We start from the raw sequence: 26,749 nt of genomic DNA, 5'->3' as shown, positions 1-26,749 counted from the left end.
GCGTCTTGTGGGGCGGGCCAGCATGTCAGCCAATCCCAGACACACACACAGCTAAGTGGACTTTGAGCCAGAGAAGCAACGGCATGTGTGATAGGATCTGCATGTCACATGTCCCTGCATTATAAAACCGGACATTTTCTTCACGGACGCCATTATCTGCCTTCTGCGTCTTTGGTGTCAGACATCACTGTCGCAGCTCCGTCTTCCTGAGTCCTATAGCCGATACAGCTGTATGCGCTGCATACACAGCGTTAGACAGCTTAGGGAGAGCACTTTATAGCAGTCCTTTTAAGGGCTCCAACCGGCAGGGTCAGAGAGCCATAGGTGACAGGTCCTGCAAACAGCAACAGCGTCTGTGTAGCCCAGGTCAGGGATTTCCTACCTGCATTTCACCATTAGGAGGGAATAGAAAGGCAGTCTTCCATTCCTCTACCCAGAGCACCACAATCCTGCCACTGTACCCTCTTGTCCTCTGCACACTCCAACTGATAACTAAGCCATTATACTAGCAAACACTCAGTGTACCTAGTGGCATCCTATACGTGGCTATTGGACTTTGCTATAGTCCCACTAGTGCAAAGACATTTGCAGAGCGCGTCTGCCTGCATTGCACACTACAACTCATTCTAACCAAGCCATTATACTAGCAAACACTCAGTGTACCTAGTGGCATCCTATACGTGGCTATTGGACTTTGCTATAGTCCCACTAGTGCAAAGACATTTGCAGAGCGCGTCTGCCTGCGTTGCACACTACAACTCATTCTAACCACGCCATTATACTAGCAAACACTCAGTGTACCTAGTGGCATCCTATACGTGGCTATTGGACTTTGCTATAGTCCCACTAGTGCAAAGACATTTGCAGAGCGCGTCTGCCTGCGTTGCACACTACAACTCATTCTAACCAAGCCATTATACTAGCAAACACTCAGTGTACCTAGTGGCATCCTATACGTGGCTATTGGACTTTGCTATAGTCCCACTAGTGCAAAGACATTTGCAGAGCGCGTCTGCCTGCGTTGCACACTACAACTCATTCTAACCAAGCCATTATACTAGCAAACACTCAGTGTACCTAGTGGCATCCTATACGTGGCTATTGGACTTTGCTATAGTCCCACTAGTGCAAAGACATTTGCAGAGCGCGTCTGCCTGCGTTGCACACTACAACTCATTCTAACCAAGCCATTATACTAGCAAACACTCAGTGTACCTAGTGGCATCCTATACGTGGCTATTGGACTTTGCTATAGTCCCACTAGTGCAAAGACATTTGCAGAGCGCGTCTGCCTGCGTTGCACACTACAACTCATTCTAACCAAGCCATTATACTAGCAAACACTCAGTGTACCTAGTGGCATCCTATACGTGGCTATTGGACTTTGCTATAGTCCCACTAGTGCAAAGACATTTGCAGAGCGCGTCTGCCTGCGTTGCACACTACAACTCATTCTAACCAAGCCATTATACTAGCAAACACTCAGTGTACCTAGTGGCATCCTATACGTGGCTATTGGACTTTGCTATAGTCCCACTAGTGCAAAGACATTTGCAGAGCGCGTCTGCCTGCGTTGCACACTACAACTCATTCTAACCAAGCCATTATACTAGCAAACACTCAGTGTACCTAGTGGCATCCTATACGTGGCTATTGGACTTTGCTATAGTCCCACTAGTGCAAAGACATTTGCAGAGCGCGTCTGCCTGCGTTGCACACTACAACTCATTCTAACCAAGCCATTATACTAGCAAACACTCAGTGTACCTAGTGGCATCCTATACGTGGCTATTGGACTTTGCTATAGTCCCACTAGTGCAAAGACATTTGCAGAGCGCGTCTGCCTGCGTTGCACACTACAACTCATTCTAACCAAGCCATTATACTAGCAAACACTCAGTGTACCTAGTGGCATCCTATACGTGGCTATTGGACTTTGCTATAGTCCCACTAGTGCAAAGACATTTGCAGAGCGCGTCTGCCTGCGTTGCACACTACAACTCATTCTAACCAAGCCATTATACTAGCAAACACTCAGTGTACCTAGTGGCATCCTATACGTGGCTATTGGACTTTGCTATAGTCCCACTAGTGCAAAGACATTTGCAGAGCGCGTCTGCCTGCGTTGCACACTACAACTCATTCTAACCAAGCCATTATACTAGCAAACACTCAGTGTACCTAGTGGCATCCTATACGTGGCTATTGGACTTTGCTATAGTCCCACTAGTGCAAAGACATTTGCAGAGCGCGTCTGCCTGCGTTGCACACTACAACTCATTCTAACCAAGCCATTATACTAGCAAACACTCAGTGTACCTAGTGGCATCCTATACGTGGCTATTGGACTTTGCTATAGTCCCACTAGTGCAAAGACATTTGCAGAGCGCGTCTGCCTGCGTTGCACACTACAACTCATTCTAACCAAGCCATTATACTAGCAAACACTCAGTGTACCTAGTGGCATCCTATACGTGGCTATTGGACTTTGCTATAGTCCCACTAGTGCAAAGACATTTGCAGAGCGCGTCTGCCTGCGTTGCACACTACAACTCATTCTAACCAAGCCATTATACTAGCAAACACTCAGTGTACCTAGTGGCATCCTATACGTGGCTATTGGACTTTGCTATAGTCCCACTAGTGCAAAGACATTTGCAGAGCGCGTCTGCCTGCGTTGCACACTACAACTCATTCTAACCAAGCCATTATACTAGCAAACACTCAGTGTACCTAGTGGCATCCTATACGTGGCTATTGGACTTTGCTATAGTCCCACTAGTGCAAAGACATTTGCAGAGCGCGTCTGCCTGCGTTGCACACTACAACTCATTCTAACCAAGCCATTATACTAGCAAACACTCAGTGTACCTAGTGGCATCCTATACGTGGCTATTGGACTTTGCTATAGTCCCACTAGTGCAAAGACATTTGCAGAGCGCGTCTGCCTGCGTTGCACACTACAACTCATTCTAACCAAGCCATTATACTAGCAAACACTCAGTGTACCTAGTGGCATCCTATACGTGGCTATTGGACTTTGCTATAGTCCCACTAGTGCAAAGACATTTGCAGAGCGCGTCTGCCTGCGTTGCACACTACAACTCATTCTAACCAAGCCATTATACTAGCAAACACTCAGTGTACCTAGTGGCATCCTATACGTGGCTATTGGACTTTGCTATAGTCCCACTAGTGCAAAGACATTTGCAGCACGTCTGCCTGCGTTGCACACTCCAACTAATTATAACTAAGTTGCATTGTCAGGGATATTTATTCTTTATTATTCTGCTGTTAATAAAGCTAGACCACCACTGCAATCTTCACCACCTCTCAATTTTTACTACCACATTTTCAGTCCACAATCTTGTCGCAATCAACATGAGTGGCAAAATGACAGATGCTGGTGGAAAGGGGAAGAGGCGTGGTGGAAAAGGCAAAAAAGGTTTTGTCCGTGGGGAAGGTGGCAAAGCTCCATTATCATCTGCTGAAGATAGACCATCTACCAGCAAAAGTAAGATGTCTACTACTTACCGTGGACAATCCGATGTGCTCCCTTTTTTACGGACACGAACAACAGGAAGAAAGGTAGATGATGGGCAAAAAAGGAAAATGCTTGAATGGATCTCAAGTGGTCCAACAAGTGCCCTCTCAGCCACTTCAAGTACCGCATCCAAAAAACACCAGTCCTCTGAGTTGTCATCCCAATCACACTTGATTTCTCCCAGCTCTGAAGTCTCCATCAGCCCTGCACAGTATGGTGGAACTGAGATGGCTGAGTCTGCAGAGCTGTTCAGTCACACTATAGCCTGGGAATCAGAGGTCTGCTCCCAAGCTACAGTGAGTACAGAACAGGAAATGGTCTGCAGTGATGCCCAGAACCTTTGTGACTCAGATTCAGGCCGTGAGGACCAAGTTTCTGAGCATAATGTTGACCCTTTGTCACAAACTGTAACACCTGTGGTTATAGACAATGAGGAACATACTGATGAAGATGAGACGCAGATACCCGATTGGGATGACAACTTAAATATTCCGTCAGGGCAAGAAGAGGCTCGGTCTGAGGGGGAGGGGAGTGCAAACACAACAATTGATGATGACGTTCTAGATCCCACCTACTGTCAACCCCCAGTCAGGCACTCGAGGAGGTCAACAGAGGCGGTGGAGGAGGATGCAACCGACGACGAAGTTACCTTGCGCCTTCCTGGACAGAGTCGGAGCACTGGTAGCACGTCTACAACTGCATCCTCAGCCACCACTCTGCCTATGAGCATTATTCGGGGTGGATCAACAGGTCGCATGGCCTCTAAGCCTTGCCTAGCCTGGTCCTTTTTTCACATCGAAAAAGATCGCCCAACTCATGTGATATGTAACATTTGTCATGATTCTCTTAGTAGAGGTCAAAAGCTCAGCAGTTTGACAACTTCTTCCATGAATCGTCACATGAATAAATATCATAAGTCCCGGTGGGAAGCTCACCGTGCTGCAATGCGGCCTAGCGGAGCGAACCATCCACCGCCCGCCCCTTCCACTGCATCCGCGCGCTCTTCATCTTCTAGGACTGTGGGGACAGCTGCCACACCTGTTTTTCCACGCAAAACTTCCACCACTGTAACCGCAACAGGCAGTTTGCTTGTAAGGTCGTCAGTTGGTTTGGAAGGGGAAACAAGTGAGTGTGTACAGCTCTCTCAGACATCGATAGCACCAACGTTGGATGAAGGCAACATCATGTCTCCGCCTGCACTTTCCTCACAAACCTGCATTTTTCCAGGGACACCCTACTCAACACCGTCTACACACAGCAGCCAGATCTCTGTCCCTCAGATGTGGTCAAATAAAAGGCCACTTCCTCCGACCCATGACAAAGCTAAGAGGTTGACTCTATCCCTCTGTAAGCTGTTGGCTACCGAAATGCTGCCTTTCCGCCTAGTGGACACACAGGATTTTAGAGACCTTATGTCTGTCGCTGTGCCCCAGTACCAGATGCCTAGTCGCCACTACTTCTCTAAGAAAGGTGTGCCCGCGCTACACCAGCATGTCGCACACAACATCACCGCTTCCTTGAGAAACTCTGTGTGTGAACGGGTGCATTTCACCACCGATACTTGGACCAGTAAGCATGGACAGGGACGTTACATGTCGCTGACTGGGCACTGGGTAACTATGGTGATAGATGGTGAAGGGTCTGCTGCACAAGTCTTGCCGTCCCCACGACTTGTGTGTCAATCCTCTGTCTGTCCAAGTTCCGCCACTGCTTCTGCATCCTCCACCTCATCTGGGTCCTCCACCTCCGCCCCAAGCCTGCCTGGTCAGGCCACCAGCGTTCTCACTGCGCAGAAGGAATCACGCACCCCTCATTACTATGCTGGCAGCAGAGCGCAACGGCATCAGGCGGTCTTTAGCTTGACATGTCTTGGTAATAAGAGTCACACAGCTGAGGAGTTGTGGTCAGCTTTGCGGTCCGAGTTTAATAAATGGTTGTCTCCACTCAAACTGCAGCCTGGTAAGGCCGTGTGCGACAATGCTGCAAACCTGGGTGCGGCACTTCGCCTGGGCAAGGTGACACACGTACCTTGTATGGCTCACGTGTTGAACCTTGTCGTGCAGCAATTTTTAACACACTATCCCGGCCTAGATGGCCTTCTGAACAGGGCACGAAAACTGTCAGCTCACTTCCGCCGTTCAAGCGCCGCAGCAGAGCGACTTGCATCGCTCCAGAAGTCTTTCGGCCTGCCGGTTCATCGCCTGAAATGCGATGTGGCGACACGCTGGAATTCAACTCTCCACATGTTACAGCGACTGTGGCAGCACCGCAGAGCCCTGGTGCAATACGTCATGACGTATAGCCTGGGCCAACGAGATGCAGAGGTGGGGCAGATCACCCTGATGGAGTGGTCTCAGATCAAGGACCTATGCACCCTTCTGCACAGTTTCGACATGGCGACGAATATGTTTAGCTCTGACAATGCCATTATCAGCATGACGATTCCAGTCATTTACATGCTGGAGCACACGCTAAACACTATTCGGAGTCAGGGGGTGGGACAACATGAAGGGGAGGAACTACAGGAGGATTCATATGCGCAAGGGACAACAACATCACGAAGGTCCAGACGTTCATCATCACCAACGCAGCAGGCATGGGACCATGGGGGACAGGGATCGACAAGGGCGCATAGTAGCAGGCGAAATGTTGAGCAAGGTGCAGGAGAACATGAAGAAATGGAGGACGAACTGTCCATGGACATGGAAGACTCAGCGGATGAGGGAGACCTTGGTCAAATTTCAGTTGAAAGAGGTTGGGGTCAGATGTCAGAGGAAGAAAGAACGGGTAGCACCTCTATGCCACAAACACAGCATGGACTTGGTCCGCATGGCTGCGCAAGACACATGAGTGCCTTTTTGTTGCACTACCTCCAACATGACAGTCGTATTGTCAAAATTAGAAGTGATGATGACTACTGGATTGCCACACTATTAGATCCCCGGTACAAGTCCAAATTTTGTGACATAATTCCAGCCATAGAAAGGGACGCACGTATGCAGGAGTATCAGCAGAAGCTGTTACTAGATCTTAGCTCGGCTTTTCCACCAAACAACCGTGCAGGTGCAGGGAGTGAATCTCCCAGTTGTAACTTGACAAACATGGGACGGTCTCGTCATCTTCAACAGTCTACCCGTACCAGTAGGACCTTTTCTGGTGCCGGTAACAGCAATTTTATGGAATCTTTTCATAATTTTTTTAGACCCTCTTTTGCAAGGCCACCAGAGACAACAAGTCTGACACATAGTCAACGGCTGGAGAGGATGATACAGGAGTATCTCCAAATGAACATCGATGCCATGACTGTGCAACTGGAGCCTTGCTCCTTTTGGGCTTCAAACCTACAAAAATGGCCAGAGCTCGCAACTTACGCCTTGGAGATTTTGTCGTGTCCAGCTGCCAGCGTTGTCTCTGAACGTGTATTCAGTGCTGCTGGGTGTGTGCTGACAGATAAGCGCACGCGTCTGTCCAGTGACAATGTGGACAGACTGACGTTCATCAAAATGAACAAGTCATGGATCCAGAAGGAATTTACTACCCCTGTGTCATCCTGGGGAGAGTAAATGCTTGTGGATTTGGAATGTGCTTGATGCAAATCAAAACATCCTGTTTGCAACTAGGGCCCAAGTGCTGCCACTGATGGGGTGGGTGTCTGTGTGGCCCAATTTTTGGAAAAAAGGGAGACTCCGCTTGGAGTAACCCTTGCTTGCTGTGTTTTTAAAAGAAGCCAAGATGAACAGAGCTGGGATCAGGAAAGACTTTGCTACCTACCCCGGTGTCATCCTGGGGACGGCTAAGAATAGCGTATTTTTGAATGTGCTTGATGCAAATCAAAACATCCTGTTTGCAACTAGGGCCCAAGTGCTGCCACTGATGGGGTGGGTGTCTGTGTGGCCCAATTTTTGGAAAAAAGGGAGACTCCGCTTGGAGTAACCCTTGCTTACATTGTTTTTAAAAGAAGCCAAGATGAACAAGTCATGGGTCAGCAAAGACTTTGCTACCTACCCCGGTGTCATCCTGGGGACGGCTAAGAATAGCGTATTTTTGAATGTGCTTGATGCAAATCAAAACATCCTGTTTGCAACTAGGGCCCAAGTGCTGCCACTGATGTGGTGGGTGTCTGTGTGGCCCAATTTTTGGAAAAAAGGGAGACTCCGCTTGGAGTAACCCTTGCTTGCTGTGTTTTTAAAAGAAGCCAAGATGAACAGAGCTGGGATCAGGAAAGACTTTGCTACCTACCCCGGTGTCATCCTGGGGACGGATAAGAATGGCGTATTTTTGAATGTGCTTGATGCAAATCTAGCTGTGAAGTGTACAACTGGGGCACAACTGCTGCCACTGAATGGGTGGGTGTGTGTGGGGCCCAATTTTTGGAAAAAAGGGGAGACTCCGCTTGGAGTAACCCTTGCTTACATTGTTTTTAAAAGAAGCCAAGATGAACAAGTCATGGGTCAGCAAAGACTTTGCTACCTACCCCAGTGTCATCCTGGGGACGGCTAAGAATAGCGTATTTTTGAATGTGCTTGATGCAAATCAAAACATCCTGTTTGCAACTAGGGCCCAAGTGCTGCCACTGATGGGGTGGGTGTCTGTGTGGCCCAATTTTTGGAAAAAAGGGAGACTCCGCTTGGAGTAACCCTTGCTTGCTGTGTTTTTAAAAGAAGCCAAGATGAACAGAGCTGGGATCAGGAAAGACTTTGCTACCTACCCCGGTGTCATCCTGGGGACGGCTAAGAATAGCGTATTTTTGAATGTGCTTGATGCAAATCAAAACATCCTGTTTGCAACTAGGGCCCAAGTGCTGCCACTGATGGGGTGGGTGTCTGTGTGGCCCAATTTTTGGAAAAAAGGGAGACTCCGCTTGGAGTAACCCTTGCTTGCTGTGTTTTTAAAAGAAGCCAAGATGAACAGAGCTGGGATCAGGAAAGACTTTGCTACCTACCCCGGTGTCATCCTGTGGACGGCTAAGAATAGCGTATTTTTGAATGTGCTTGATGCAAATCAAAACATCCTGTTTGCAACTAGGGCCCAAGTGCTGCCACTGATGGGGTGGGTGTCTGTGTGGCCCAATTTTTGGAAAAAAGGGAGACTCCGCTTGGAGTAACCCTTGCTTGCTGTGTTTTTAAAAGAAGCCAAGATGAACAGAGCTGGGATCAGGAAAGACTTTGCTACCTACCCCGGTGTCATCCTGGGGACGGCTAAGAATAGCGTATTTTTGAATGTGCTTGATGCAAATCAAAACATCCTGTTTGCAACTAGGGCCCAAGTGCTGCCACTGATGGGGTGGGTGTCTGTGTGGCCCAATTTTTGGAAAAAAGGGAGACTCCGCTTGGAGTAACCCTTGCTTGCTGTGTTTTTAAAAGAAGCCAAGATGAACAGAGCTGGGATCAGGAAAGACTTTGCTACCTACCCCGGTGTCATCCTGGGGACGGCTAAGAATAGCGTATTTTTGAATGTGCTTGATGCAAATCAAAACATCCTGTTTGCAACTAGGGCCCAAGTGCTGCCACTGATGGGGTGGGTGTCTGTGTGGCCCAATTTTTGGAAAAAAGGGAGACTCCGCTTGGAGTAACCCTTGCTTGCTGTGTTTTTAAAAGAAGCCAAGATGAACAGAGCTGGGATCAGGAAAGACTTTGCTACCTACCCCGGTGTCATCCTGGGGACAGCTAAGAATAGCGTATTTTTGAATGTGCTTGATGCAAATCAAAACATCCTGTTTGCAACTAGGGCCCAAGTGCTGCCACTGATGGGGTGGGTGTCTGTGTGGCCCAATTTTTGGAAAAAAGGGAGACTCCGCTTGGAGTAACCCTTGCTTACATTGTTTTTAAAAGAAGCCAAGATGAACAAGTCATGGGTCAGCAAAGACTTTGCTACCTACCCCGGTGTCATCCTGGGGACGGCTAAGAATAGCGTATTTTTGAATGTGCTTGATGCAAATCAAAACATCCTGTTTGCAACTAGGGCCCAAGTGCTGCCACTGATGTGGTGGGTGTCTGTGTGGCCCAATTTTTGGAAAAAAGGGAGACTCCGCTTGGAGTAACCCTTGCTTGCTGTGTTTTTAAAAGAAGCCAAGATGAACAGAGCTGGGATCAGGAAAGACTTTGCTACCTACCCCGGTGTCATCCTGGGGACGGATAAGAATGGCGTATTTTTGAATGTGCTTGATGCAAATCTAGCTGTGAAGTGTACAACTGGGGCACAACTGCTGCCACTGAATGGGTGGGTGTGTGTGGGGCCCAATTTTTGGAAAAAAGGGGAGACTCCGCTTGGAGTAACCCTTGCTTACATTGTTTTTAAAAGAAGCCAAGATGAACAAGTCATGGGTCAGCAAAGACTTTGCTACCTACCCCAGTGTCATCCTGGGGACGGCTAAGAATAGCGTATTTTTGAATGTGCTTGATGCAAATCAAAACATCCTGTTTGCAACTAGGGCCCAAGTGCTGCCACTGATGGGGTGGGTGTCTGTGTGGCCCAATTTTTGGAAAAAAGGGAGACTCCGCTTGGAGTAACCCTTGCTTGCTGTGTTTTTAAAAGAAGCCAAGATGAACAGAGCTGGGATCAGGAAAGACTTTGCTACCTACCCCGGTGTCATCCTGGGGACGGCTAAGAATAGCGTATTTTTGAATGTGCTTGATGCAAATCAAAACATCCTGTTTGCAACTAGGGCCCAAGTGCTGCCACTGATGGGGTGGGTGTCTGTGTGGCCCAATTTTTGGAAAAAAGGGAGACTCCGCTTGGAGTAACCCTTGCTTGCTGTGTTTTTAAAAGAAGCCAAGATGAACAGAGCTGGGATCAGGAAAGACTTTGCTACCTACCCCGGTGTCATCCTGGGGACGGCTAAGAATAGCGTATTTTTGAATGTGCTTGATGCAAATCAAAACATCCTGTTTGCAACTAGGGCCCAAGTGCTGCCACTGATGGGGTGGGTGTCTGTGTGGCCCAATTTTTGGAAAAAAGGGAGACTCCGCTTGGAGTAACCCTTGCTTGCTGTGTTTTTAAAAGAAGCCAAGATGAACAGAGCTGGGATCAGGAAAGACTTTGCTACCTACCCCGGTGTCATCCTGTGGACGGCTAAGAATAGCGTATTTTTGAATGTGCTTGATGCAAATCAAAACATCCTGTTTGCAACTAGGGCCCAAGTGCTGCCACTGATGGGGTGGGTGTCTGTGTGGCCCAATTTTTGGAAAAAAGGGAGACTCCGCTTGGAGTAACCCTTGCTTGCTGTGTTTTTAAAAGAAGCCAAGATGAACAGAGCTGGGATCAGGAAAGACTTTGCTACCTACCCCGGTGTCATCCTGGGGACGGCTAAGAATAGCGTATTTTTGAATGTGCTTGATGCAAATCAAAACATCCTGTTTGCAACTAGGGCCCAAGTGCTGCCACTGATGGGGTGGGTGTCTGTGTGGCCCAATTTTTGGAAAAAAGGGAGACTCCGCTTGGAGTAACCCTTGCTTGCTGTGTTTTTAAAAGAAGCCAAGATGAACAGAGCTGGGATCAGGAAAGACTTTGCTACCTACCCCGGTGTCATCCTGGGGACGGCTAAGAATAGCGTATTTTTGAATGTGCTTGATGCAAATCAAAACATCCTGTTTGCAACTAGGGCCCAAGTGCTGCCACTGATGGGGTGGGTGTCTGTGTGGCCCAATTTTTGGAAAAAAGGGAGACTCCGCTTGGAGTAACCCTTGCTTGCTGTGTTTTTAAAAGAAGCCAAGATGAACAGAGCTGGGATCAGGAAAGACTTTGCTACCTACCCCGGTGTCATCCTGGGGACGGCTAAGAATAGCGTATTTTTGAATGTGCTTGATGCAAATCAAAACATCCTGTTTGCAACTAGGGCCCAAGTGCTGCCACTGATGGGGTGGGTGTCTGTGTGGCCCAATTTTTGGAAAAAAGGGAGACTCCGCTTGGAGTAACCCTTGCTTGCTGTGTTTTTAAAAGAAGCCAAGATGAACAGAGCTGGGATCAGGAAAGACTTTGCTACCTACCCCGGTGTCATCCTGGGGACGGCTAAGAATAGCGTATTTTTGAATGTGCTTGATGCAAATCAAAACATCCTGTTTGCAACTAGGGCCCAAGTGCTGCCACTGATGGGGTGGGTGTCTGTGTGGCCCAATTTTTGGAAAAAAGGGAGACTCCGCTTGGAGTAACCCTTGCTTACATTGTTTTTAAAAGAAGCCAAGATGAACAAGTCATGGGTCAGCAAAGACTTTGCTACCTACCCCGGTGTCATCCTGGGGACGGCTAAGAATAGCGTATTTTTGAATGTGCTTGATGCAAATCAAAACATCCTGTTTGCAACTAGGGCCCAAGTGCTGCCACTGATGTGGTGGGTGTCTGTGTGGCCCAATTTTTGGAAAAAAGGGAGACTCCGCTTGGAGTAACCCTTGCTTGCTGTGTTTTTAAAAGAAGCCAAGATGAACAGAGCTGGGATCAGGAAAGACTTTGCTACCTACCCCGGTGTCATCCTGGGGACGGATAAGAATGGCGTATTTTTGAATGTGCTTGATGCAAATCTAGCTGTGAAGTGTACAACTGGGGCACAACTGCTGCCACTGAATGGGTGGGTGTGTGTGGGGCCCAATTTTTGGAAAAAAGGGGAGACTCCGCTTGGAGTAACCCTTGCTTACATTGTTTTTAAAAGAAGCCAAGATGAACAAGTCATGGGTCAGCAAAGACTTTGCTACCTACCCCAGTGTCATCCTGGGGACGGCTAAGAATAGCGTATTTTTGAATGTGCTTGATGCAAATCAAAACATCCTGTTTGCAACTAGGGCCCAAGTGCTGCCACTGATGGGGTGGGTGTCTGTGTGGCCCAATTTTTGGAAAAAAGGGAGACTCCGCTTGGAGTAACCCTTGCTTGCTGTGTTTTTAAAAGAAGCCAAGATGAACAGAGCTGGGATCAGGAAAGACTTTGCTACCTACCCCGGTGTCATCCTGTGGACGGCTAAGAATAGCGTATTTTTGAATGTGCTTGATGCAAATCAAAACATCCTGTTTGCAACTAGGGCCCAAGTGCTGCCACTGATGGGGTGGGTGTCTGTGTGGCCCAATTTTTGGAAAAAAGGGAGACTCCGCTTGGAGTAACCCTTGCTTGCTGTGTTTTTAAAAGAAGCCAAGATGAACAGAGCTGGGATCAGGAAAGACTTTGCTACCTACCCCGGTGTCATCCTGGGGACGGTTAAGAATAGCGTATTTTTGAATGTGCTTGATGCAAATCTAGCTGTGAAGTGTACAACTGGGGCACAACTGCTGCCACTGAAGGGGTGGGTGTGTGTGGGGCCCAATTTTTGGAAAAAAGGGAGACTCCGCTTGGAGTAACCCTTGCTTGCTGTGTTTTTAAAAGAAGCCAAGATGAACAGAGCTGGGATCAGGAAAGACTTTGCTACCTACCCCGGTGTCATCCTGGGGACGGATAAGAATGGCGTATTTTTGAATGTGCTTGATGCAAATCTAGCTGTGAAGTGTACAACTGGGGCACAACTGCTGCCACTGAAGGGGTGGGTGTGTGGGGCCCAATTTTTGGAAAAAAGGGAGACTCCGCTTGGAGTCACCTTGCGGTGTTTTACATGACTTTAGAAGGGCGTGCCATGCCTATATCTGTGTGTCCTCCTCTTTTTCCTTGTCCAGCTGTTTTGTTTTCGCATGAGTACATGTCCTTGTCACTTTCCCATGTGTTTGTGTTGTGTTGTGAGTTGTTTGTCACCTTTTGGACACCTTTGAGGGTGTTTTCTAGGTGTTTTACTGTGTTTGTGATTGCCTGCCATTGTTTCCTATGGGCTCGAGTTCGGTTCGTCGAACGTTCGACGAGCCGAACTCGAGCCAGACCCCCCGTTCGGCGAACCGCCTCGAGCCGAACCGGGACCGGTTCGCTCATCTCTAGTCATAAGCAGCCAAAAGGGATCTATTCTATTCAATTGCAAATGATCTAGATAAGACTGAGAATAAGATACTGCACGGGACATAGCAGAGTTGGTCAAGTTGAGTGGAGATGAGTTTGCTATTTGGCACAGCTTTTTGCATCAATAAAGCAAGTAAAAGGTGTGAAAGATAAAAAAAAGGGTGAAAGTGTGTAAAGTGAATTGGCCAAATTGAGGTGCATATAAAGTTTTTGCTTTCTTTCAATTCACTAATGGGGCTCATTTGAATCAGGTGAATTGAGTTCTGCTTTTGGAAACTGGGTTAAGAAGGGGTGCACCGGTCCTGGAGGTACTGCAATACCAGGTCAATGCGTGGAGTGGACAGAGCAAGATTTTTTCCATCTCCTTGTTCTAAAAATCCATTTAATATATGGTCCCCAGAGAGGGGACGTATCAGATATTAAACTGATAAGAACAGATTTAATTTTTTTTTTTTTTCTGTTTATCAGTAGGACTTCAAAATAACAAAGGTGATCGCCTCCCGTTGCCTGGGAACCGTCCAGGCACAAGAGGGCTATGTGTCACCAGAAGGCGCACACACTTCCTCAAGGCCGGCAGACGTGCAATCCCAGGCACCTTCCAGTACCGACCAAGGTAGCGTCCTCCGAAACTACACTTGATCTTAGCCAAAAGGCCGAGAAGCTATAACCCGAATTGGTTACGGCCTTGAGTGGCACCCTGGCCTATACCGGACACATCTTAGGGAGAGGGAGACAAACCCACGCCTACAGAAGACATTTTGTCACCCAAGCCAACCCTTGAAAAGGCTGTTTTGCAGAGCAAAAACAAGAAGAATGGTGCTTTTTGCAGCCGCCGCCCACTGCAATGAATCTGAATAACTCCTCCTTTTGGACACAAGCACCTCCCCTCCCCCTTGCAGTCTTTCCAATTCATGATACAAAAAGACGGACGGACAGGACAGGACAGGACAGGCTGCCTGACTTTCCGTCACTGCCACCCTTTGCCATCCTTGCCCGTAGAAAGCCCTTTCATCATCCCCAAACCCTAATCTTTTCCCTTCCCTTCCCAGATGCGTCTCACTCCCTTTCATTAGGAAGTGAGCGCAGCCTTTTCTCCGTTCTGCACATGCGCGACGTTAAACACAAATGCGCAGGCGTGCGTTCCATTACCCTCACTGCATTCCACTCCCATACAGGAAGTGGGCGCAGTTATTACTACGGTCTCACATAAAAGAACCCACGGCCACCACTGCACATAGCTGACTCCACCACAGGACACCCACTTCTACACCAACGCAGGTAAGACAGGATCGGCACCTCTATGCTCCCGTTACAATCAGGCTCAGTCACCATGTGATAACGCTCTCAACTCTTTAGTTGCAGGCTCCCCTTGCTTCACCTCCACTGGCTGTGCTGCCATTTCCTCTCCCACCTGGAAGGTATACTTTATTCCACTATTTTCCTGTTTCTCTCTTCCCCCTTTTCCCATAACCTACTTTTATCTGCATTTGTGGGGTATCTATATGCTATTTACATCATAGCTTTATTCATTAATATGGAAGGGAAGAGTGCCCATGAGAGTGTTGAACTGCGGAGAGCAAGAGGTTAAGCTGCTCCGATTTGCCACCATTGATAAGCTGTTCTCAGTAGATACACATGCTATCCAAACAGCAGCATCCACCATTGCTTCAGCCCACCCATTCAGTGACAGCTCACCAAGTCAGCCAGAGGAGTGGTGTAAGGAATTACACGTAGGCACTGACTCCACACCTTCACATCACAAGAAGGGGGTCTACAGGCTAGTGCAAGAATACGAGCAAGTCTTCAGCAAACATCCGCTAGACTTTTGAAGAATAAAAGGGGTCAAAAACTACATCCCCACAAGTGCACACCCACCCATCAAAGAGAGATATAAGCCAAAACTACCTGCACATTACCAGTGTACCAAGGACATGTTGAGCAACATGAAGGAGGCTGGGGTTATCCGTGACAGTTGTAGCCTCTGGGCAGCTCCGTTGGTCCTGTTAAAGAAGAAGGACAGCACCACTCCCCTGTATTGAGGAATAGCTAGCTGCATTGAGAACTGCAAATTATTTTTCTACCCTTGATCTCACTAGTCGCTATTGGCAAGTGTCCGTTGCTGAGGCAGACCGGGAGAAGACCGCCTTTGCCACCCCGATGGGTCTCTGCGAGTTCAAAAGCATGCCCTTCGAGCTGTGCAATTTGCCAGGAACCTTCCAGAGGCTGATGGAATGCTGCTTGGGACACCGAAACTTTGAAACGGTACTGCTATACCTTTATGATGTTATTGTTTATTCTAAAGCAAACAAGATTTTAGGGTGTATAAAAAGGGAGATTAGATCCGGTGATCCCAACGTATTGTTACCCCTCTATAAATCACTTGTAAGGCCACATCTGGAATATGGGGTAAAGTCCTGAGCAGGTTGATAACCATTGGTTTGAGCATGGTAGGGTGTAGTGCGCATCTTCCTGCATCGGTAAAAGCTGCAGAAGTCCTTGAAGATTTCCGCTTCAAAGGCTGTGCCTTGATCTGTGAGGACTCTCTCTGAGTAGCCATGAGGTCTGCATAAGTGTGCTTGGAAGACCTTCGCTGCAGTATGGGCCATTAGATCTTTGACTTGTACCACAACCATAAATCTCGAGTAGTTGTCTACCATCGTAAGTGCATACGTGAGCTCGCCTCGATATTCTGCAACAAAACTCCCTTTTTCGATTTCAGTTTCAGCAAACACTCCTCTTCCTGTAGAAAATATTTATCATTACCTAAGACAGTCATTCTAATGCATGACAATATTAAGGCAATTTAGTTAAAACTTGTTTTAACTCACCTTTAAGGGGATTGATGTATTTCATGGCCAATCCAGGTTTGTCAGTGATGGCACTGACATAATGTATGGCGTCTTTTTCGGGCGTTATCCTTTGCCTTTTCATTGTGAAAATCCAGTTGCCTATATCAAAGCAAATTCTACTACTTGTAAAGTATGCAGAAAATGAAATGTAGAACATATAACATCAACTGCTTAGGAACGCATCATAGGTTAGTACTTAAAAGGATATTGTCATGTTCTAGTCATAATGCAAGCTGGACATTTTTCATGTTACCCTGTAATCGCCGGCCTGTTCTAATGCTCACAAGCCAAGATATAGGCTCAGCTGCTAAGGCTTCCCTCTGCCTTCTGAATGAAACTTGAATATGTCTGGGTCACTGTGTATATAGCAGGTGCTCAGAAAAAATAAGAGTCAATTCAATAGAAATAGCTCTGGCACACTATAGTGATCAATAACGTAAGAAAAGAACTCTTGGAATGCTGAAAATTCTTTATTTGTGCAAAAGGATAATTCATCCAACGTTTCGACCTTGTTTTTAGGTCTTTATCAAGGATAAAGTTATCTAAGATCATAAAGGGTTACAAAACCATATAAACACGTAATTAGTACATAGTACAACATAACAGTACAATATATTGCTACTTGAGAGTACAATGGGTCAAATGACCAAGATGCACATACAAAAAATTTTTCCAAAGCCATAGTGAAAACATTTGTACTGAGGAAAGAAAATTTCCACATGACCTATCTGGAGAAACATTCTGGATCAAACAACCAAAAATAGTCAAGCAGGTAAATACACACCTATATGGATAACAGGATGATATGTGTTCAATTGTATAGCGTCATTGCCATTAAGGTACAAATGGAAAACTTGCAATCCTATATAGTGAAGGAAATGAACACATATCATATCAAAGAACACAGGAACATGGGTGTGAGAAAAACCTCAATGTTTATACTTTGTTCTTTATAATGGTGTGAACATGTATATGTCTCAGTACCTTATGCACTTGAGAATTCTAGTGAGTAGATCATGAAAGCCTATTTCAGAACTGGAATCGGTAAATAATTGTAGGTGGAATCTAAATGAAAAGATGGTACAAGTGTTATCATGACACGTGGGCTATAACACAATGGACCGTGTGACAAAGAAGAAAGGAGAGAAAGAAGAGGAAGAAAATGCAACTACCTGTAACATTACGTGATAGTCACTGGTAAGTATCACTTGACAATTCAAGTGAAAAAGGATTCCTTTATTAAAGGGTTCTCAGTCGCCTCAGGATCATGAAATACTAGGGTAAATGATATGAGAATGGGTAAGAAGCACCACTAAAGGAAATATGAGATGCAGGACATATATCTATAAACCCCTGAACTACATGATAGAAATAAAAAGAAGAAAAAAGAAAAAAAAGAAGAAAGAAGAAGAACACATAGAATGCGGAAAGAGAATGGGTACAACTACCTGAGTTACTGCAGGGAGGCCCCTGGTTGGTATTGTGAGGGTTAGTGGAATTCCTTCACTGAAGGGTTCTCAGTTGCCTCAGGTTCGTGAAAAATGCTATAGACAAATAATGCCCGGAGAAAAGGGGTTCATATACAGCGAATAATGGTAATACAAGGTACATGTGTCACATGTAATAGTATATATATATATATTGTACTAAGCTCTACACCAGAAATAGAAAGTAGTCCCTCTGCCTTCTGTCTAGGTGCCCTGAGTTATGTCCTGTAAACTGTCACAGGGACCCAGACACACATGTGTAGTAGGGGAATATCCCTGCTGAGATGCCAGTGCTAGAGCACTCGTTTGCTGTGGAGTTGAACGCTATGTGAGCAGTTCTTACCTTCAATGAGCAGAAGTCTCTTTTTTCAGATTTCAATATCTCTGTGGGTATCTGGCAGAAATATGGAATTCTCTTTACTGCTAAGACCCTGTACACCACTCCCACTAAAGGGGGCTTTACACGCTGCGACATCGCTAATGCGGAGTCGTTGGGGTCACGGAATTTGTGACGCACATCCGGCCGCATTAGCGATGTTGCTGCGTGTGACACCGATGAGCGATTTTGCATCGCTGCAAAAACGTGCAAAATCGCTCATCGGTGACATGGGTCTCCATTCTCGATTATCGTTACTGCAGCAGTAACGATGTAGTTCGTCGCTCCTGCGGCAGCACACATCGCTCCGTGTGACACCGCAGAAACGAGGAACCTCTCCTTACCTGCCTCCCAGCCGCTATGAGGAAGGAAGGAGGTGGGCGGGATGTTCCGGCCACTCATCTCCGCCCCTCCGCTGCTATTGGGCGGTCGCTCAGTGACGTCGCTGTGACGCCGCACGGACCGCCCCCTTAGAAAGGAGGCGGTTCGCCGGTCACAGCGACGTCGCCGGGCAGGTAAGTATGTGTGACGGGTCTGGTCGGTGTTGTGCAGCATGGGCAGCGATTTGCCCGTGTCGCGCAACAGATGGGGGCGGGTATCCACACTAGCGATATCGGGACCGATATCGCAGTGTGTAAAGTAGCCTTTAATAAACTGTGTAAAGGATTTTAAGTAAAAATCCACAATAAACCAGCGCTAGATGGGTTTTTATAATTTTATTAATAGACCACAAATAAAAAATTTTTTGCTATCCTTGTTTCAAGACAGAGTATTTGATAATATACAATACACTGATTATTACTAAAACCAAGGACCACATAAAACAAGGACCACATAAAATAAAAAATGAAAGTAATGAGAATAAAATTCTTTTGTATAACCAATTAACTTCGAGATGATACAATATTCACATTGATTTAGTTTTACCAGTCTAATGTAATGCCTCGGCCGGTGGCATATATTTTGTTTGGTTAATAATTTAGACTTATACAATGAAAGATGTACTATACCACCCCTGGCTAACTTACAAGTTTTAAGTTGTACAATATAAGTTTGCGACGTTATATTCATATATAGGAAGGCAAACAATATTGGCAATTTAGTGGCACCCACCATACGTAATCTTACAGCACCTAATAAGGGAGGATTATTTGGCCTGAAAGGTTTTTTTCCATGCAAAAGCTGTATAGTATGTAAGAATACAAAAAATATTTCACGGAAATCCTTCTTACAGGGGCAGTCAGAAGTCATGATTAGAGAATTTATTACATGTCAATCAAAGGGAGTAGTATATTGCATTCAATGTCCCTGTCAGAAAAAATACATTGAGAGAACTATTAGACCCCTATGGAAAAGGGTGGGTGAGCACATTAGAAGTGTTAAAAATAAATGTACTAAGCAGACATTATGTGTTAAAACATGGAGGGTCCTTTAAAGGATCCCAAGTATGGGGCGTACAAAAAATAACTAAGGATTGGAGAGGTGGCGATTTCATTAAAAAAATGTCACGAGCAGAAAGCCAATGGATTTTTGAATTGAACACCTTGAAACCATATGGACTCAATAATGATATAGAACTGTTTGCTTTTAATTAATTTATATTTTTATAGGTAGAGGAGTAATAGGTACTGATAATAATACGGAGAGAAGGAAAAAAAAAAGCGATTGTCATGGAGATATATGTGTATATATGCATAATATATATTAAAATTGGTGCTTCACTTGCCCAAGGTTGATGTAGATATAAGGGGCTTTTCATATTATAGCAAATTTATATTACACCTTTATGATGTCCTTTTGTTAAATTTATTGTTGAAAAAAAGCATATGCATATATACACATTGTCTTCCCAGTATATGATGATACAAGCAAGGCTATATATAGGTCTTTTTAGAAAAACCTTTAGAAAAACCTTTGCACATAATTATATTATATGGCTATTATGAACGGTCTTTCACAAATTGATATATGTAGTGGTCATTGAATGTTGGTTGAATTTAAACATTGTTTAATTTTATGCAAATTATAACCAATTAAATATATGCATAAATAGTGCTCTAGGCAACAGCTGAGTTATCCTTGAGGAAGGGGGCCGTTACACGCCCCCGAAACGCGCGTCGGATCAGGACTCTGTTTTTGCCTACCTCACCTGTGCGGTGATAACCTGCCAAGTAATCTCTCCCTCGTGTGGAATCAACCGGCTTCCACTGGACACGGTACGGATTGCCTGCTGGAGAGGTTGAGAGGTTACCGCTGACATTTCCTTTGTCTGCAACCAGGATACATTGGTACCTCCAGCGGTTCTGCATTGCTCGTTTGGAAGCGGATCGGAGCCTTGTGTGGTGCTAACCTGCCAAGCAACTTCCTCCTGTGTGGAATCAGTCAGCTGACACTGGATACTGTCTGGACTGCCCGCTGGAGAGGCTGAGTAGTTACCGCTGATCTTATTGTTGTCCGCAGCCAACATCTTGGTGCTTTCAGTGGCTTCGTACTGCTTGATTTCGAAAGTACATTTGGGAGAATACGGGACCGGCTGGTTTGTGGCCTTGTGAAGTGTTATAAAGGCTCTGTAAAGAGGGATGTCGGTAACCATACATCTCCCCCAGAGCCAGCACTAGTCGCGGCCACTGGCCTCAAAACGTCCGCTCTGGAAGTCTAACAGGTCAATCCTGTACATAGCGGTTCCAGCCTAATCAACGGAGAAATCCGGGGTGTTTTTTGCGGTCAAGTTGTTGTGAGGTTTATTCCCCCAGGCCCTGGGGGCGAATATAACGTCGCAAACTTATATTGTACAACTTAAAACTTGTAAGTTAGCCAGGGGTGGTATAGTACATCTTTCATTGTATAAGTCTAAATTATTAACCAAACAAAATATATGCCACCGGCCGGGGCATTACATTAGACTGGTAAAACTAAATCAATGTGAATATTGTATCACCTCGAAGTTAATTGGTTATACAAAAGAATTTTATTCTCATTACTTTCATTTTTTATTTTATGTGGTCCTTGTTTTATGTGGTCCTTGGTTTTAGTAATAATCAGTGTATTGTATATTATCAAATACTCTGTCTTGAAACAAGGATAGCAAAAAAATTTTTATTTGTGGTCTATTAATAAAATTATAAAAACCCATCTAGCGCTGGTTTATTGTGGATTTTTACTTAAAATCCTTTACACAGTTTATTAAAGGCTACTTTACACACTGCGATATCGGTCCCGATATCGCTAGTGTGGATACCCGCCCCCATCTGTTGCGCGACACGGGCAAATCGCTGCCCATGCTGCACAACACCGACCAGACCCGTCACACATACTTACCTGCCCGGCGACGTCGCTGTGACCGGCGAACCGCCTCCTTTCTAAGGGGGCGGTCCGTACGGCGTCACAGCGACGTCACTGAGCGACCGCCCAATAGCAGCGGAGGGGCGGAGATGAGTGGCCGGAACATCCCGCCCACCTCCTTCCTTCCTCATAGCGGCTGGGAGGCAGGTAAGGAGAGGTTCCTCGTTTCTGCGGTGTCACACGGAGCGATGTGTGCTGCCGCAGGAGCGACGAACTACATCGTTACTGCTGCAGTAACGATAATCGAGAATGGAGACCCATGTCACCGATGAGCGATTTTGCACGTTTTTGCAGCGATGAAAAATCGCTCATCGGTGTCACACGCAGCAACATCGCTAATGCGGCCGGATGTGCGTCACAAATTCCGTGACCCCAACGACTCCGCATTAGCGATGTCGCAGCGTGTAAAGCCCCCTTTAGTGGGAGTGGTGTACAGGGTGTTAGCAGTAAAGAGTATTCCATATTTCTGCCAGATACCCACAGAGATATTGAAATCTGAAAAAAGAGACTTCTGCTCATTGAAGGTAAGAACTGCTCACATAGCGTTCAACTCCACAGCAAACGAGTGCTCTAGCACTGGCATCTCAGCAGGGATATTCCCCTACTACACATGTGTGTCTGGGTCCCTGTGACAGTTTACAGGACATAACTCAGGGCACCTAGACAGAAGGCAGAGGGACTACTTTCTATTTCTGGTGTAGAGCTTAGTACAATATATATATATATACTATTACATGTGACACATGTACCTTGTATTACCATTATTCGCTGTATATGAACCCCTTTTCTCCGGGCATTATTTGTCTATAGCATTTTTCACGAACCTGAGGCAACTGAGAACCCTTCAGTGAAGGAATTCCACTAACCCTCACAATACCAACCAGGGGCCTCCCTGCAGTAACTCAGGTAGTTGTACCCATTCTCTTTCCGCATTCTATGTGTTCTTCTTCTTTCTTCTTTTTTTTCTTTTTTCTTCTTTTTATTTCTATCATGTAGTTCAGGGGTTTATAGATATATGTCCTGCATCTCATATTTCCTTTAGTGGTGCTTCTTACCCATTCTCATATCATTTACCCTAGTATTTCATGATCCTGAGGCGACTGAGAACCCTTTAATAAAGGAATCCTTTTTCACTTGAATTGTCAAGTGATACTTACCAGTGACTATCACGTAATGTTACAGGTAGTTGCATTTTCTTCCTCTTCTTTCTCTCCTTTCTTCTTTGTCACACGGTCCATTGTGTTATAGCCCACGTGTCATGATAACACTTGTACCATCTTTTCATTTAGATTCCACCTACAATTATTTACCGATTCCAGTTCTGAAATAGGCTTTCATGATCTACTCACTAGAATTCTCAAGTGCATAAGGTACTGAGACATATACATGTTCACACCATTATAAAGAACAAAGTATAAACATTGAGGTTTTTCTCACACCCATGTTCCTGTGTTCTTTGATATGATATGTGTTCATTTCCTTCACTATATAGGATTGCAAGTTTTCCATTTGTACCTTAATGGCAATGACGCTATACAATTGAACACATATCATCCTGTTATCCATATAGGTGTGTATTTACCTGCTTGACTATTTTTGGTTGTTTGATCCAGAATGTTTCTCCAGATAGGTCATGTGGAAATTTTCTTTCCTCAGTACAAATGTTTTCACTATGGCTTTGGAAAAATTTTTTGTATGTGCATCATGGTCATTTGACCCATTGTACTCTCAAGTAGCAATATATTGTACTGTTATGTTGTACTATGTACTAATTACGTGTTTATATGGTTTTGTAACCCTTTATGATCTTAGATAACTTTATCCTTGATAAAGACCTAAAAACAAGGTCGAAACGTTGGATGAATTATCCTTTTGCACAAATAAAGAATTTTCAGCATTCCAAGAGTTCTTTTCTTACGTTATTGATCACTATAGTGTGCCAGAGCTATTTCTATTGAATTGACTCTTATTTTTTCTGAGCACCTGCTATATACACAGTGACCCAGACATATTCAAGTTTCATTCAGAAGGCAGAGGGAAGCCTTAGCAGCTGAGCCTATATCTTGGCTTGTGAGCATTAGAACAGGCCGGCGATTACAGGGTAACATGAAAAATGTCCAGCTTGCATTATGACTAGAACATGACAATATCCTTTTAAGTACTAACCTATGATGCGTTCCTAAGCAGTTGATGTTATATGTTCTACATTTCATTTTCTGCATACTTTACAAGTAACTCACAATTTTGCCTCTTGTAACATACTCCCACCACCACTGTGGTAAAGCTTCAATTACAAATTCAAACGCACAAAAATCTGTTATAGATATACAGATTTTCAGAAAAGCTCAAGAGAGTCAGAAATAAAAAATACTTTTTCTTTATTTAGATATTTTCACTATTAAAATTACATATATACAAAACTCCACTGTATAGTACCTATGGACTGGTCAAAACAGGTCAGAAAAATCATAAGCCCGCATTAACAAATGGATTAAGAATTCATAATGCCCTATACTTGAAATAAACATATATAAGGCTCTAATGAAAATTCAAACTTCTTTTTTCCAAATGCAGGGTTATTCAGTAAACAGTAGACATAGTTACATCATGTGGTAAGTGATACTAAAGTGCACATACCATTATAACATTATCCTATACTACTCTGGGATTCACAATCTATTTAATACACTCCCAAGTTATTGTGGATAGGAACCGGGTTGTAATACTATTGGGGTTGCACCATAATATGCCACCCAGCTTTCAATGAGAGCAGTAAACCCACTGAACCACCACAGAGATAACTAATGTCCGTTACCTGTTAGGGAGACCTGAATTCCACGTCCTGCGACCCCAACACGTGTTGGGGTCGCAGGACGTGGAATTCAGGTCTCCCTAACAGGTAACGGACATTAGTTATCTCTGTGGTGGTTCAGTGGGTTTACTGCTCTCATTGAAAGCTGGGTGGCATATTATGGTGCAACCCCAATAGTATTACAACCCGGTTCCTATCCACAATAACTTGGGAGTGTATTAAATAGATTGTGAATCCCAGAGTAGTATAGGATAATGTTATAATGGTATGTGCACTTTAGTATCACTTACCACATGATGTAACTATGTCTACTGTTTACTGAATAACCCTGCATTTGGAAAAAAGAAGTTTGAATTTTCATTAGAGCCTTATATATGTTTATTTCAAGTATAGGGCATTATGAATTCTTAATCCATTTGTTAATGCGGGCTTATGATTTTTCTGACCTGTTTTGACCAGTCCATGGGTACTATACAGTGGAGTTTTGTATATATGTAATTTTAATAGTGAAAATATCTAAATAAAGAAAAAGTATTTTTTATTTCTGACTCTCTTGAGCTTTTCTGAAAATCTGTATATCTATAACAGATTTTTGTGCGTTTGAATACTTTACAAGTAGTAGAATTTGCTTTGATATAGGCAACTGGATTTTCACAATGAAAAGGCAAAGGATAACGCCCGAAAAAGACGCCATACATTATGTCAGTGCCATCACTGACAAACCTGGATTGACCATGAAATACATCAATCCCCTTAAAGGTGAGTTAAAACAAGTTTTAACTAAATTGCCTTAATATTGTCATGCATTAGAATGACTGTCTTAGGTAATGATAAATATTTTCTACAGGAAGAGGAGTGTTTGCTGAAACTGAAATCGAAAAAGGGAGTTTTGTTGCAGAATATCGAGGCGAGCTCACGTATGCACTTACGATGGTAGACAACTACTCGAGATTTATGGTTGTGGTACAAGTCAAAGATCTAATGGCCCATACTGCAGCGAAGGTCTTCCAAGCACACTTATGCAGACCTCATGGCTACTCAGAGAGAGTCCTCACAGATCAAGGCACAGCCTTTGAAGCGGAAATCTTCAAGGACTTCTGCAGCTTTTACCGATGCAGGAAGATGCGCACTACACCCTACCATGCTCAAACCAATGGTTATCAACCTGCTCAGGACTTTACCCCATATTCCAGATGTGGCCTTACAAGTGATTTATAGAGGGGTAACAATACGTTGGGATCACCGGATCTAATCTCCCTTTTTATACACCCTAAAATCTTGTTTGCTTTAGAATAAACAATAACATCATAAAGGTATAGCAGTACCGTTTCAAAGTTTCGGTGTCCCAAGCAGCATTCCATCAGCCTCTGGAAGGTTCCTGGCAAATTGCACAGCTCGAAGGGCATGCTTTTGAACTCGCAGAGACCCATCGGGGTGGCAAAGGCGGTCTTCTCCCGGTCTGCCTCAGCAACGGACACTTGCCAATAGCGACTAGTGAGATCAAGGGTAGAAAAATAATTTGCAGTTCTCAATGCAGCTAGCTATTCCTCAATACAGGGGAGTGGTGCTGTCCTTCTTCTTTAACAGGACCAACGGAGCTGCCCAGAGGCTACAACTGTCACGGATAACCCCAGCCTCCTTCATGTTGCTCAACATGTCCTTGGTACACTGGTAATGTGCAGGTAGTTTTGGCTTATATCTCTCTTTGATGGGTGGGTGTGCACTTGTGGGGATGTAGTGTTTGACCCCTTTTATTCTTCAAAAGTCTAGCGGATGTTTGCTGAAGACTTGCTCGTATTCTTGCACTAGCCTGTAGACCCCCTTCTTGTGATGTGAAGGTGTGGAGTCAGTGCCTACGTGTAATTCCTTACACCACTCCTCTGGCTGACTTGGTGAGCTGTCACTGAATGGGTGGGCTGAAGCAATGGTGGATGCTGCTGTTTGGATAGCATGTGTATCTACTGAGAACAGCTTATCAATGGTGGCAAATCGGAGCAGCTTAATCTCTTGCTCTCCGCAGTTCAACACTCTCATGGGCACTCTTCCCTTCCATATTAATGAATAAAACTATGATGTAAATAGCATATAGATACCCCACAAATGCAGATAAAAGTAGGTTATGGGAAAAGGGGGAAGAGAGAAACAGGAAAATAGTGGAATAAAGTATACCTTCCAGGTGGGAGAGGAAATGGCAGCACAGCCAGTGGAGGTGAAGCAAGGGGAGCCTGCAACTAAAGAGTTGAGAGCGTTATCACATGGTGACTGAGCCTGATTGTAACGGGAGCATAGAGGTGCCGATCCTGTCTTACCTGCGTTGGTGTAGAAGTGGGTGTCCTGTGGTGGAGTCAGCTATGTGCAGTGGTGGCCGTGGGTTCTTTTATGTGCGACCGTAGTAATAGCTGCGCCCACTTCCTGTATGGGAGTGGAATGCAGTGAGGGTA

The 26,749-nt window shown here is 45.1% G+C and overlaps 1 pseudogene; it reads right to left on the bottom strand.

Annotated features, from left to right (window-relative positions):
- Positions 1 to 13,728: 13,728 nt before the first annotated feature.
- LOC142260381 (U2 spliceosomal RNA) lies at positions 13,729 to 13,936 on the bottom strand (annotated as a pseudogene).
- Positions 13,937 to 26,749: the final 12,813 nt, after the last annotated feature.

The sequence above is a fragment of the Anomaloglossus baeobatrachus genome, assembly GCF_048569485.1.
Source record: "Anomaloglossus baeobatrachus isolate aAnoBae1 chromosome 11 unlocalized genomic scaffold, aAnoBae1.hap1 SUPER_11_unloc_1, whole genome shotgun sequence".
NCBI classification, from domain to species: Eukaryota; Metazoa; Chordata; class Amphibia; order Anura; family Aromobatidae; genus Anomaloglossus; species Anomaloglossus baeobatrachus.
This window is presented reverse-complemented; position numbering and strand designations above follow the sequence as displayed.